The sequence below is a fragment of the Nicotiana sylvestris genome, chromosome 10 (genome assembly GCF_000393655.2).
Source record: "Nicotiana sylvestris chromosome 10, ASM39365v2, whole genome shotgun sequence".
NCBI classification, from domain to species: Eukaryota; Viridiplantae; Streptophyta; class Magnoliopsida; order Solanales; family Solanaceae; genus Nicotiana; species Nicotiana sylvestris.
This window is the reverse complement of record NC_091066.1, coordinates 99,476,994-99,491,252: the sequence shown is the minus strand read 5'-3', so window position 1 is coordinate 99,491,252 and position 14,259 is coordinate 99,476,994.

Below are 14,259 nucleotides of genomic sequence, written 5' to 3'. Positions count from 1 at the left end.
TGCTAAATGTCTAGTGATTCATTAAAACATGAATATTCAGAAGAAGAAACTGAGTGCATCCTTTCCCTAGGACACTACATCCACAAAGGAATATCAAATCTGAGCCATCATGCGACCTCCATAAGTCAAGGCGGCAAAATATAACATGCATCTAGAAATCCCTTGCCCGAATCATCCACGAAGTCATAACTAATCCACCAGCGTCCCTTAGTCTAGAATCTACATCAACACATGACCATGTGACCCAATTGTTGATAGTGGCTCCTCCCACTTGGCTTTATGCCATAATCACATAACCCAAAGACCCACAATGACTACTCCTCCTAGCTATCATGATCTCACACTGTTACTCAGCTAATTTTTTCTCATAAGCTCATGTTTCACTTTCCATAACGCATCCAAAACTATCAACCCAAATGCACACTCAATCTCGTGACAATCATGCCATATTCCTCAAGCGATCCGGACTCATATCATAGCACATAAATTACATTGGATAAAAGGTAAAACTCTTCATAGACACCTTATAAGAAATCATACAACCCCTAACCTCCTCACAGGAGGTAGCCGCCTAATTGTGTATCCTCACATTGACATCTTTCAATGACCTTGCTATGGGTACAACCACTATGTAATCAGTGAATCCTCCCGAGTCTACACTCAACCACAAGCTGCTAGAATCCATTCTTTTCCACCAACGAACAACTAAAAGATATATCAGCACATCCAAATCTCAAGACTATATTGCACACCAAGATGATAATCAAGCATCCATATCCCCTCTGTAGCTCAAGAAAACCCTCCTCGTCAAATTCCAGCTCTCAAAATGTAAGAAGTCATCACCAAAATGAAATGCACAGACATAGTAAATCGTACACACTGACCATAATTTCACCAAGCTTCCTCAAAGCCTTTGGCAACCCTACTACAAAATCCACAACGATACGCTCCCACTTTCACTCTGATATAGCCATCTTCCAAAGAAAAACTACCTGGTCTCTGGTGCTCATACTTGACCTACTAATAATTCAACTACTATGAGACATGCCCAACAATGTCCTTTTTCATCCTCCACCACCAAAAATGCTACCTAAAATTATGATGCATCTCTGTAGCACTTGGATAACAGAATACTACATCCTTCTCAAGGATCATCTCCCTCAAACCATCAACAGTGTAAACACAATTCAACCATGAAGTCTCAACACACCGTCATCACTAAGGACCACCTCCTTAGTATTGTATTACAACATCGAATCCCTAAGGAAAATAAAATGGATACCATCATACTAACGAGCCTTAATGCACTCAAACAAGGATGACTGTGCAATACACAAGCAAAAAGTCTACTAAGCTCGAAAATACCCAATCTTACACATATATCAGCCCAAGCTCGAACATCCATAGCCCAAATGCCTCTCCTTTGTTGGAACAAATGCAAAACTCCAAATAATGAACCAAATAATCCTTCTCATGAAGCTTCAACTTCCACGATACATAAGTAAACACCCTCCATTGTGTACCAGCACTATGCAAAGATTAATGCGTGAATCATCACAATACACCGTGTACAGCCCTAACCCATGGGAAACACCAACACTGGGCTGAAATGATTGAATACCCCTCTACAAGGAAACAATAGTAGTTCGCCCTCATAACGTATAGGAAAATATCCCACACCACATATGTAGCATCACCACGACTCGACGGTGCCCAACTGATATCGAGTGCTCGACATCGTGTATGAATGAGTAGGTAGGAACTAAAGATATACATTTCCATCCAAAATAAATTCGCGCAATAAGGAAATGAAGAAAGAGCTATTTTCTAACGCCCTATATCCTCTCGAAGATAAGTACAGACAGCTCTATACCGAGACGTAAGACTCTACTAGGCCTGCTCATGACTCGTGAGACTTATGTTAATCTAGTGCTATAATACTAAGTTGTCAAGACCCAATTCCCACCATAGGCCGTGATGGTACCTAACGTTGCCGTCAGGAAATCCAACAATAACTCAACACTACGTCAAGTAGTTCATAACAATTTTTAAAATAATTAGTGAGATGAATGGGCTTAATTTGTTCCAAAATCATGGTAAAATACTAGCATCTTCATCAAGATTCGAAACATAATCAAAATATAAAGCTGAATGTTATAACAGTGATACCATATGATAAACAATCTACAAATCCCCAAATTTCGGTGTCACAAGTGCATGAATATCTATCAGAATGTACAATACTAGTACAAAAATTGTCTAGAATAGAAAATAAACACAATATAGTAAATAAGTAGGAAGGGGGCCTCTGTGTGCTGCAGATTGTAGTGCAGAAAGCAGCTCACCCCAAAGTCTCCTCAGCAGTTGGGCATGTGCACCTGAACGACCACTAGAAAGACCTATTAGTACTTGCGCAATTTGTGTAGAAGTATAGTATGATTACGTAAATCAATGCATGCCCAATAATTATATACTCTAACCTCAAAGAAGTTGTGGTGAGATATCGACATCAACACTTTTTAGTGGTCCACTAATCAAATATACATAAGAAAGTAGACAGGTATGAGGCATGACAAATAGCAACGAAACAAATAAATATGTACAAACTTCTCAATAGAAGGATAAATACAAAATCATCAAATACCAATTACTATCTTAATTGCAATATATGTGACCAAAATTAGGTGCAAAGGCCAAATCTGAGTCAAGACGCTCACATATGCACTGACTCCCTATCAAAATATTATGCACGATTCTGCCAAGGCAACCGGCCGGATCCCATAAAAGTGGTTTTACAATATCCTGCCGAGGCGGATGACACAATCCCATAAGAGTAGTTTACATAATCCTACTGAGGTGAAGGGCCTGATACCGTAAGAGTAGTGTTACATAATCCTGCAGAGGCGAACGACCCGATCCCATAAGAGAAGTGTTATATAATACTGCCAAGGCGAACAACCTGATCCCATAAAAGTAGTGTTTAAGCGATCAGCCAGAGCACATAAAGTACTGAAACTTTTGATAGGTCACAATCCCAAGTCGCGAATACACTTACGAGTTAAATAATCATGAAACTTTCAAACAAATTAGTATGACCAGTGATTAAATCTATAAGAGAAGGTATAATTTCCGCATCTAATCAAATAGCACGCAAAGTCTCTAGAATAGCAAAGCTCGATAATCCATGCAAATCTACTCACGGTCTAAAACATAAATTAAAGCATTTAAATAGGAAAAATTAATTCAAGTAGTACAATTAAAGCATGGTATAAGTCTAATTCTACCCGATCGTATAAACAATCTGCCATACGCACGGACGCTCGTCACCTCGTACGTACGTAGCTCCCATAAAACATAGCAAGTAGCAAACAGAATACCTACGGGAATAAGTTCCTCATGCAACATTAGGCAAGAAACTTACCACGCTCTGAAATCTGACGACGACTCATATGCCGCTCTAACACCTCAAACCAACGCCAAACAACCCGAAACTAGCCAAAGAACATGAACACCAATCAAAAGATACTCAAGACTCCATAATTTATCATTTAGAAATAATTCCCAACCCCGCACAAAAAGACAACAAAAGTTACCCGGGGCCCATGCCCCCGAATTCCGAAATTCTCAAAAATAAATGTTAACCATAGCACCACAAACTCAAATATATAATTTGTTCTCTAATCCATGTTCAATTTTATTGTCAAAACACAAAAATATCATTTCTAGATCATCTTCCATAAACCCATATTTTTTACTTCTAATTATAAATTTACAAGCCTAAATTCATACATATTCATGAAATATAATAAAAGGAATGGGTTATAAACACTTACCCTCAATAGGTGGGTGAAAATGCCCTTCAAAATTGCCCCAAAATTGGCTCCAAATGTTCCCAAATGAAAAGTGAGAAGAAATCCCAAAATTCCAACTTTTAGAGTAGACCCAAGTACTACTCTTTGTGATCGCAGAAGAACCAATCTAATCCTCGCCTTAAAAACGCGTAGACAGCGCGAGGTCCACGCTGTTATACCTCCTTTTTACCTACACCCCGGAAAGGGTGTATAAGGGAGTTTTTTCCAACTTGAAGTGACAATCGAAACGGAATTATTTTATTCAAAATTCAAAGTCGCCACTTGGGATAATTTACGGTGTCCCAAGTCACCGGTTTCAAATCCCGAATCGAGGAAAAGATTGACTCTGTATTATAGTCCGCGAACACAGAAATCCGGGTAAGGAGTTCTGTTAACCCGAGAGAAGGTGTTAGGCATTCCCGGATTCCGTGGTTCTAGCACGGTCGCTCAACTGTTACAATTGGCATATTATTTGATTTTAGTACATGTTTTAGCCAATGATGCAATTTTAACTTATTAGCCGCCTTTAATCATTTTTAAGGAAGATTGCAGTGTCATTTAAAATACATCTTGAACCACGTCACATAAATGCACCCGCGGCCCTCGACATATTTTATCTAACATTGTTGAGATTTGGATTTGGGTCACATAAACGCGCACCCGAGTTTAGGAAGGTAATTTTAAGTATCGCGCCTAAAGCAAATACGCACTTTAAAGTTTGCGAGGGCCATGGAAATCCCACTAGGTGGCACGCCTCGATTTCTAAGGACAAAGCAAAATTAATTAAACGAGGGCCATGCAATTGAAATTTTGTTTGGCACGACGCACCTCAATTTATTCTTTTTAAACTAATCTAACTTTTCAGAACATATTACAATACCCCACAACACTCCCCGAATTCCGAAGTTCTTTAACCAAATCACTGGAAAGATCACAATAAATTACAACACAATTCTATGCAAAGCGACCAACGATCAAATTTCCATTCTACAGCAACTTGACACATTAAAGGCATCATAAAGCCTACCAAAATAGATTAAGAGATGATGCCTACAGAGAATACCTCAAAATACAATCAATAATTGCTCAAAGCATAAGATGATTTCACAAAGATCTGCTTCTTTTATCACTTGATCATATGAAGCTTAAGACAAACTAATTGGCTTAACAATACCAATAACTGGGAGACAATTAAGGCAAACAAAAGCATGGATCGTGAATCTCAACTTAGAGCACATGAAAGTTGAACAGCCTGAAAATTCAAATACATGCTAAAATCCAAGGGAAACCGAGCAAGAACAATACCAAACAGACCATTAAACCAAAACATCAAAGTTTATGTGTCAACCCACCATTTTCACAATCAAAACCTTCAAACACAAAACAAACAGAACACATCCATATCGAGGCCCATTCATCCAAAATCCATAACATTTAAAATCCACAAAACCCGCCTTTACTAGCGCTATAACTTAATGATTTTATTCCTAAACTTTCAATACACTTTGATCAACATCTTTAGACAGAAGTATAAAAGAGAAAGAGATGTGAACCTGAATTATAGCTCTTCGATTTAACAAAATTTCAATAATTACAATCTTGAATTAAGCGAATCCTCAAGATGTGATGCCCTTCTAATTACAGCAAAAGTGAGCCGAATGAAACCGGGACCGGAAAAACTCTAGCATTGGAACGAATTCAAACAAACTCCATCGACTCCAGACCAAAATCGGACGAGAATGGACTAAATCTTTGCGTATTTTGTTAATCTTTTCCTAATCTTTATGTCCCGAAATCCCGTAATAGTGGGGGCACATATTTATCCTGTCATCTCCACTACATCTTTTGTTATCTCTAAGGTTAGGACGCTTCTAACTAGTTTTGTAATAGAGCTATTATAGAATATGGCCGTTGTACTATCTCTCTTGTACTCTTGCTATTAAGTGTGATTCTGTAATGTTCTAAGTCATGATCACTATAATCATTTGGGTCAAATAATCGGATACTACTTAATTGATGTAACTCTCGAGCATCCTCTTCTCTCTCAGCCTTTAATAGGCTTAAGTTGTCTTCCAATCTGCGGCTAAGGTTATTACTTATTACATTAAACTTTCATGGATACTATGGAACATCCATGTTATAATCTTCTAACAATGCAAGCCTTTTTCATGACGTGGACTCAATTCTTTACATTAGATATATAGAGTCTCCTATAGCTATAAGAATGTCACCACATATGTTGCATGGATAATACTCCAAAATATTAAGTGTGTTCCAAACGTAACTAACTCTGGGTCATAGATCGAATAATTCCTTTCGTGCCTTCTCAACTGTCTTTAAATGTAAGTAATTACTTTTCCTGGTCGTTCTACCACTTGTTGCATGAACACTTGGCTTATCTTAGTGCCTGCAAATATTGGAATTTCATGCAACTCATATGATCTCTAATAATACTTTTAATTTTACTTCCCATTCATTAGTCACGATAGGTGTCACTTTCTTATGGAGTGCGTACAATGTTCTAATGAGGCCGTTGTTACAAGATCATTTCTTCTCTAATATCGAATGCAGGTTGCTATGATTAAGTCAAAGTCTTCTTCATTATTTCCTTGACTAATCTTATATTCTAGGACTTAGGGGAGACCCTTTGACTCTTGTAAAGTTGCGAGCTTATTACATTGTGTACCCGACGGAATTTTTGATGTTCTTACTAGCCTATAACTATCCTTAGTTACATAATGTCATGCTCTTGTGCTCTAGGGTTACTTATTAACTCAAATTTATTGTCACCCTAGTGGCACTCTCTTTTATTTTTGTAACACTTACATGGTACTTTTAACTACCCTAACTCCTATCTGAATATTTTTCAAGGATTACGATCTCGTATTGGCGAGACTAAATTCCCTATGCATGGGTTCACTAAGTTTATCTTGCATGATATGTTGATTTATCTATGACTTCTTGTCTAGCCATAACTAGGCTCTTCCTGATTCAACTACTAACTACTGGTTGGTCCATTCTCATATTTATATTCCGCGTACCCTCTCTTAGGTTATGTATTTATATTAATTTACCTCTCGCATTGGCTCCTTATGTATCAAATGTCCATCCGCACTTATTTATCAATTAACATTCTTGTTGGGAAGCCTTACTGCATCTTCCCGGCATCGTGCTTGCATAATGTTCTGGAGTCATGATATATTTATAGGATCTGAATAAATCAATATCATTCCTTTTGTCTTTTTACCGTATTCGTCCTTTACCATTCTATACTTACTTGGACCACTTATGCGGTAAAAAGAATGATATCATACCATCTTCCCCTTTTTAGGGGAGTACTAATATTTAATGCTCTAAAGTTTACCTCTAGATGTTTTACCTCTTATCTTCGGCATCTTTTCACATCTTCAATGACTCTTACTTGCCTTATGGTAACCCTTATATACCGGGGATAACTGAATTTCTCACATACAAGGGTGACACCTAGTCTAACTGGCACACTTAGTCCCTTAAGCTTAACTCTACTCATGGCGCTTGCTAAAGGGAAGTATCTTCCTCAATGACCTTCAAAGGTTATGCTTCTGTTTTCCATACAATTATTTGCTGGAATGCGATTTATGAAATTCTTACAATGTCGACTATTATAAAATCCGTTGGTCCCTAATTCATGTTTAATTTATCTTGTTTACTAACCCATACTGATTTTTATTACTCCGGGGGGGGGGTCTAACTTATCCTTCTGGTAATCACGTCGGAGTCACCAACTCATTTCTCGAAATGAGCATATAATTTTATGGCTTATACTATTTTATAGTCTAAAGGTATGTCTCCTCTTGTCCTTTACTTCACTTTACTATAGACTCTGTCATCCTATCATATTTTGATTTACCGTTATCATCCACTTATCACATCTTACTCATAATGCTTCTTTTATCTTTTCTTATTCTCCTGCTAAAGTTTCTATAGTTACCTTATTTTGAAAACTTCAGCAAAATATTCTTTCGCCTTTAGCTCCCTTTGCTCCATCTCAATGCCTCTTCAGATCACCTAACATTCTCTTTTTACTAGGGACATTAATCATACTAAGGTAAATATTTATCCCTTCTAGGATTCCAATGCCTACCTTCTAAATTTTCTTAACATTCTAGTATTCATATCTAATTGTACTATTCTAGAGTGCGCCACCTAGGTGTCTCACAGGGAGAACCATTATAACATTTGCAATATCCTTCAGAAATATCAGCAAATTCTAACAATCCATCCACCATTTTGGGTTACTCTAATCCTAGCTGGATCTTGATGTCACATCCTTCTCTTAAACTATATCTGTTAGCTCCTATAGGATATAACTGATATGGGTGTGGCCAATTGTACATACCTCGATTACTATTGAAAGTAACTTAGAATGCTTATATTTCTATGCCTAAATTGTAAACACTGATAATTTTCAATAACTGGGTACCTCATATCCTTTTTTCCCTTTGCTCCTTTTACCTATTGAAACTTATATTTTTGCCTCCTGATACTACCATGGCCTGTTATCCGGGGGGTGTTACATACTCCCATCTTAGGGTATTAAGAAGCAAATTTTTATATCTAGTATGCATGATCTGATAGGTCCTCAAACTGGGCCACGTCGTCAATAACTCTCTCTCTCTCTCTCTCTCCACTAATGCCTTTAACTGCTATTGTATTAGCCCTCTAACTAATTGTAATCTTTCTAATTGCAAGCATCTATGTATTATTGGCAAACATAAGTCCTGACTGAGCTTTATAGCATGATTTGGATTTGAAAGAAGGGTAACAGACTCCTTAATGCCTTGTAGCTTCCTATTTATATAATATGGTGCACAACACATCTATAAACAAGGCTCTATTAGACACGGCTTGTAGACTCCCAAGGATAGACTTGGTCTAATACCAAGTTTGCCACGCCCCAACTTGGGGAGGCGTGGCCAGCACCCGGTGCAGTACTCTTCCCCAACGTACCACTCTGTAATTGTAAACTCTGGAGGGGTAACCCTCAATTTAGGCTGCCGAAACCTACCTGCAAGCTGACAATACCAATCAAGGCCGACAAGAACATATTCTAAATAATCTGAAAATAATGTTTATCTCATCTAAGGGGTAAACATACCCAGAAGCTCATATACATAAATGTACAGGCCAACGAGGCTGCCACAAACGACTACAACTGGCAATACAAAAATGAACATGTACATAGGGTTGGCAAGGCCACAATACTAACATACAAAATATACAGTACTCGTACTAATAACATAATTGTATCATGGTCAGGACAGAGTCCCGACCTACCCATCAAGTCTGTATACCAAAATAGACTCCAAAGTCTAGACCTGGTAACTCCGAGGGAGTGGAGCTTACCAATCAAGCTGATGTCTGGATCTATCTACTGGATTGTCTATCTAGTTGTCTAGCAGAACCTACATGTATGAAATGTAGTGTCCCTGGAAAAAGGGACGTCAATACGATATAATGTACCAAGTATGTAAGGCAATAAAATAACTGAAAGCTGAAACAGTACTGATATTATAATAACTAAAAGTAATTAGGAATCAAAGATGATCTGAAGATATGCTTACATGCTGATACTAACTCTATTCTCTCAATATAGTAAGTAAAGTCATTATCAAACCTTATAAGGCTCGGCCGTAGTAGGCTCGCTCATAGGCGTTCGGCCATACTAGGCTCGGTATCTCAATCACTACTCGTTCATTGGCTCTAGACCATAGTATCCTCGGTATATAACTTACCATCTGATCAGAGGTTGCCCAATAGAGGCTTTCTCATCGAGTATAGCTCGGTGGTGAAGAAAATACTATATATATATATATATGGACCCCCTGCTCTCTTGACTGAAAAAAGACAATACTTAGCTGAATATAAAGTCCGGATAAGGGAGAATACTATAACTTATGAGATTAGGATAATGTACATAAATTCAGGATTACGAACTTCTCATTATGTCTCGCTACCAAACGTAATTAGTTACGAGATCGTGCCAAAATGAAAGAAAGGTTTAACCTTAACATACCTTGCATTCCTGCTTCAACAATTCCAATCCATACAGCCTATAATACGCCATATTATACACAATAAAGCAAGTACACAAATGTTAGCTACGAAACTACTAATCATCACAACCAGCAGCAAGCTCGGATTGACCAATTCAAGCCTTTTCACCCCTTTCTTTGCCTCAACTTCAACTTGACAACATACCCAGCAAGTTAACAAACATATCCATACAAATTTTGCACCTTATATTCATCTCTAATAACAACAATATTCACCCTACAAAAGCTACCATATCACAAAAAACTTTTAAGCATTCTTGTAGCTATTCTTTCTTTTATTTCGTAACGTCATATACACAACCAATACATAGACAATCATAATAACAACAATATCATTATAACAAAGTTATTGCCTTAAGCTTCCATCCATATGAAGCCTCATACATAGTCTAGAAATAGTCCAACAAAAGGACAAAAACAAGAATCTCCATATCAAGTTTAATTCTAAGGCAACTAGTAACATATCAAGCAACAAGCTCCTTTTAGGAAAACATCGACAGCATCTCCCCTACTTCTCTTACTTTCCCAAGTTCATACCAACAACCAAAAACAATTATAATCGTTAACCATACATTTACAGCATCACAACCACCTTCAACAACCCAACAATACAATACAAAAGTACAACCAATTTCCGAGTATCTTCCACAATTTTCTGACCTGACGAACACTACCAAGACCAAACAAGCTTAAGCACAAGCTGAAATATAAAATCTTACCTTACACAGTGAAAATAACTTGTCCACCAAATCTTTATTCAACCAAACAAACCCTTAATGAGACAACAACACAATATAAGTGCCTTCTGCTACTTTTATAGGGTTCATGATGTTAGATTTAGGTAGTTTACCTTAGAAATCACCCATGAACCTTTGAGAGCTCTTAGAGAGCTTTTTCAGCATATGGGGTGTGTTGTGGTCAAAAAATTAAAGAGATAAGGGCTTCCCCCAATTTTATAACAAAAACGATAGGCTTCCACCGCCTAGGTGGGTCCCATAGGGGATGTCTGCGGAGTCTCATGAAAATACAAATATCTCTTTACTCTGTTGTCGTGTAAACGAATGATTTAATGAGTTAGAAACTAGAATATGGATCACCCGGTAGCTCCAAGTATATTGGAAGAAAAGCTTGGTAACATTAGACCTAAATTTTAGTAAGATTATGAACGTATCTTGCGACAACTTTTGTCGACTTTTGTTTTACAACTTGTTTGACTTCAAAACTTAACATAGGAATATTATATGATTCAAGTACCTTCAAGAACGATCTTATTAACATATTAAGCACTTCTAGTTTTACCTTAAATGTGCGAGTTATAACATCTTTGATTCGTTTAGCCTTCAACCCTCATGATACTTCTGTAACACCTGTGTTAACTCATCATTATCTTTGTAAAGGTCCTTAATCTCTCTGTCTTATACTGGTTCACTTAGGATGCATTCCAACATGAACATGCGGGGTGTAACAGGCATAGCCAACATCATGGTCTTCAAGTAACAATCAAGAATATCATGGTACGAAGATAGACAATCCATACCCGAAACCTCGGAATCAACCATGTTAAGCGGCACAAGATCGGCCCTAGTCTTATAACCCCCAATAATAACCATACAAGAACTATACACATGGTCTACCATAAAAAAATCTCTAACAGGTGTATACATATAAACATGAATATCCAAAGAATCACGAGGCATATCCAAATATGATGAAAAGTAGGATGACACATACGAATAAGTAGAACCTGGATCAAATAATACAGAAGCATCTCTATGACAAACCGAAACAATACCTTAATACTGCATCTGAGGTGATAGCCTCAAGTATACAAGGGAAACCATAAAAACAGGCCTGGCTCCCCCTCTAGGATGACCTCTACTCGCCTGTCCGGCACCTCTAGTATGATGTCCCTCCTTATATGCCTCGAATAACCACGCTCAAAATAAGCTCTCTGCTGACATGGCTTCTAGGACTGAGCTTGTCCTAGATGACTAGAATAAGCATTGTAAGAATCACGTGCAGAAGGTGCACTAAATGATGATTGCCCTGGACGAGTGCTTTCAAATCCATGGCTAGCTGGAGCACCACGTGAAATCTAAAGTGTTGACAGAACTAATCTAATGGAATAGCCACTACAATGATGAACCTTGCACCCAGAGTAGGCACAACCAAATCCTCCAACACCACAAGGCTTGTTGTCCTCCCTATCCTCTCTTTCTTGGCTACAGATATGCTCCAGTCTTCTCTCGTGCTATCTCAAACCTAAGATTGTATCTGAGTCCCTCAACAAATCTACAAACCCTCTTCTTCTTAGTAGGAACCTGAAAAGATGTATAACTTAACAACTTTGTGAACCTCATTGCATAACGGGTCACAGTCATATCACCCTAGGGTAGATGCTCAAACTCATTATTCAGCTCATCCCTATGAGTATATGGAATAAACTCCTCCAAGAAGAGAAATGAGAACTGAGACAATATGAGTGGTGTTGCGCCAACTGGTGTAATCGACTCACAAGTCAGCCATCATTTGTATGCTAGCCCTGATAACTGGAAGGTAGTAAAGTCAACCCCATTCGAGTCCACCAAACCCAAAGTGCACAAAATTTGATGACCCTGTTTAAAAACATCATGTGCATCCTCAATAGGCTCTCCACTGAAATGGGGAGGACGAAGTTTCTAAAATCTACCCTTCATCTTCTACTACTTAGTAGTCAAAGTTGGCCTAATATCGAGCTAATTTATAATGACTGGCTACACCAGCAGAACGCCTAGTGTCTAATAATCATGAGTGAGTTGCTCTAGTGTATGTGTGGCTTGCATTTGAGGTCCTCGCCCTTCTTGTGAAGTAGTAGGTGCAACCGAGATCATACACGCTTGAGTCAAACTCTCAAACACGCTTGAAATATGAGCCAGAGTCTCTTGGACTCCAGGTGTAGCAATGGGTCCCTCCGGTGCCTGAGCTGGTCCTACCGGCTCAACATAATCAGGAATCTGCTCCTTACTTGGAGCTATGGGTGGCTCCATAGTGGCTGCTCAAGCAGGGCTCTTAACTGCAACATGTGCACCACCTCAGCCTCCGCCTCGGTCACGACCTCTCGTGACTCTTACATAAGGTACTGGCACTTTCTCAGCTGCTCCAGAAGAATGTGTCTTCACAATCTATGAGAGAGTAGAAGAGAAATGACTCAAACTTCGGGATAAATAAATCCGCAAAATAGAGAATGAAAGGAAGAGAAGTTTTCTACACAGTCATGTAGCCTCTTGAAGATAAGTACAAATATCTCTGAACGGGTCCTGAAGACTCCACTAGACTTGCTCATGACCCATAGAACCTTTGAATCTAGTGCTCTGATACCAAATTGTCACGACCTAAAATTTATCAAAGGTCGTGATAGCACCTAACCTCCAAGATTAGGTAAGACAACATGAAACATAGATTTAAACCAACGAAATAAGATATAATATATCTATAATAACATGGATAGTGGAAGTGGAATAAATTCTCAAAAATAATTGATACATGGATACCATAACATCAAATTTTCAAAATCAGGTAGTACGGAGATATGAGCTCTAAAACTAAATATAAGGAGATGTCTCAATAGAACAATACTGCTTGAATGTATAAGTAATAGTATGAAAGATGGTGGGAGGGGACTCCAAGGGTCTACAGGTGCTCATACAGCACTACCTTGAATCCACTATGTTAGCAACAAATCTCACTCATAAGATGTTACTACCAACGCTTGGATTTACACAAAATATGTAGAAGTATAGTATGAGTATGGGATAACATGTACTTAGTAAGTATCAAAACTAACCTCGATGAAGTAGTGACGAGGTTCAACTCATGTGATACTAACTAATCAAAGAACTTGTGCAGTTCATATTAAATTACAACAAGAATATAAAAAAAGATGAAATATCATCAAATATTAGATCAAGATATCAACTTAACATGGGTAATTCAATCTTGACTAACAAGTCATCAATAAATAATATAGGCATAGGGTAGCATGTTAGAGTTTACTAGAGAAGCATTTAGAATGCATAACAAGGCATAAAGGATTCACTTTCAGGGTCAAAGCTTCCACCCTTATACTCAAACTTACCATCATCGAATTCCATATAATAATCAACCAACATTAGTAAATTTTACCATAATCCGCGTGTAAACTATAAAGAGAGAAACATAAGAGGGCAACCTTAGGGGGATGGATCTTAATCCAGCTGCATAGCATAAAGTCATGCAAACAGTAACAATATCATCATAACAGCATGGTAAAGACCTCGTGTCACAACATGATCATT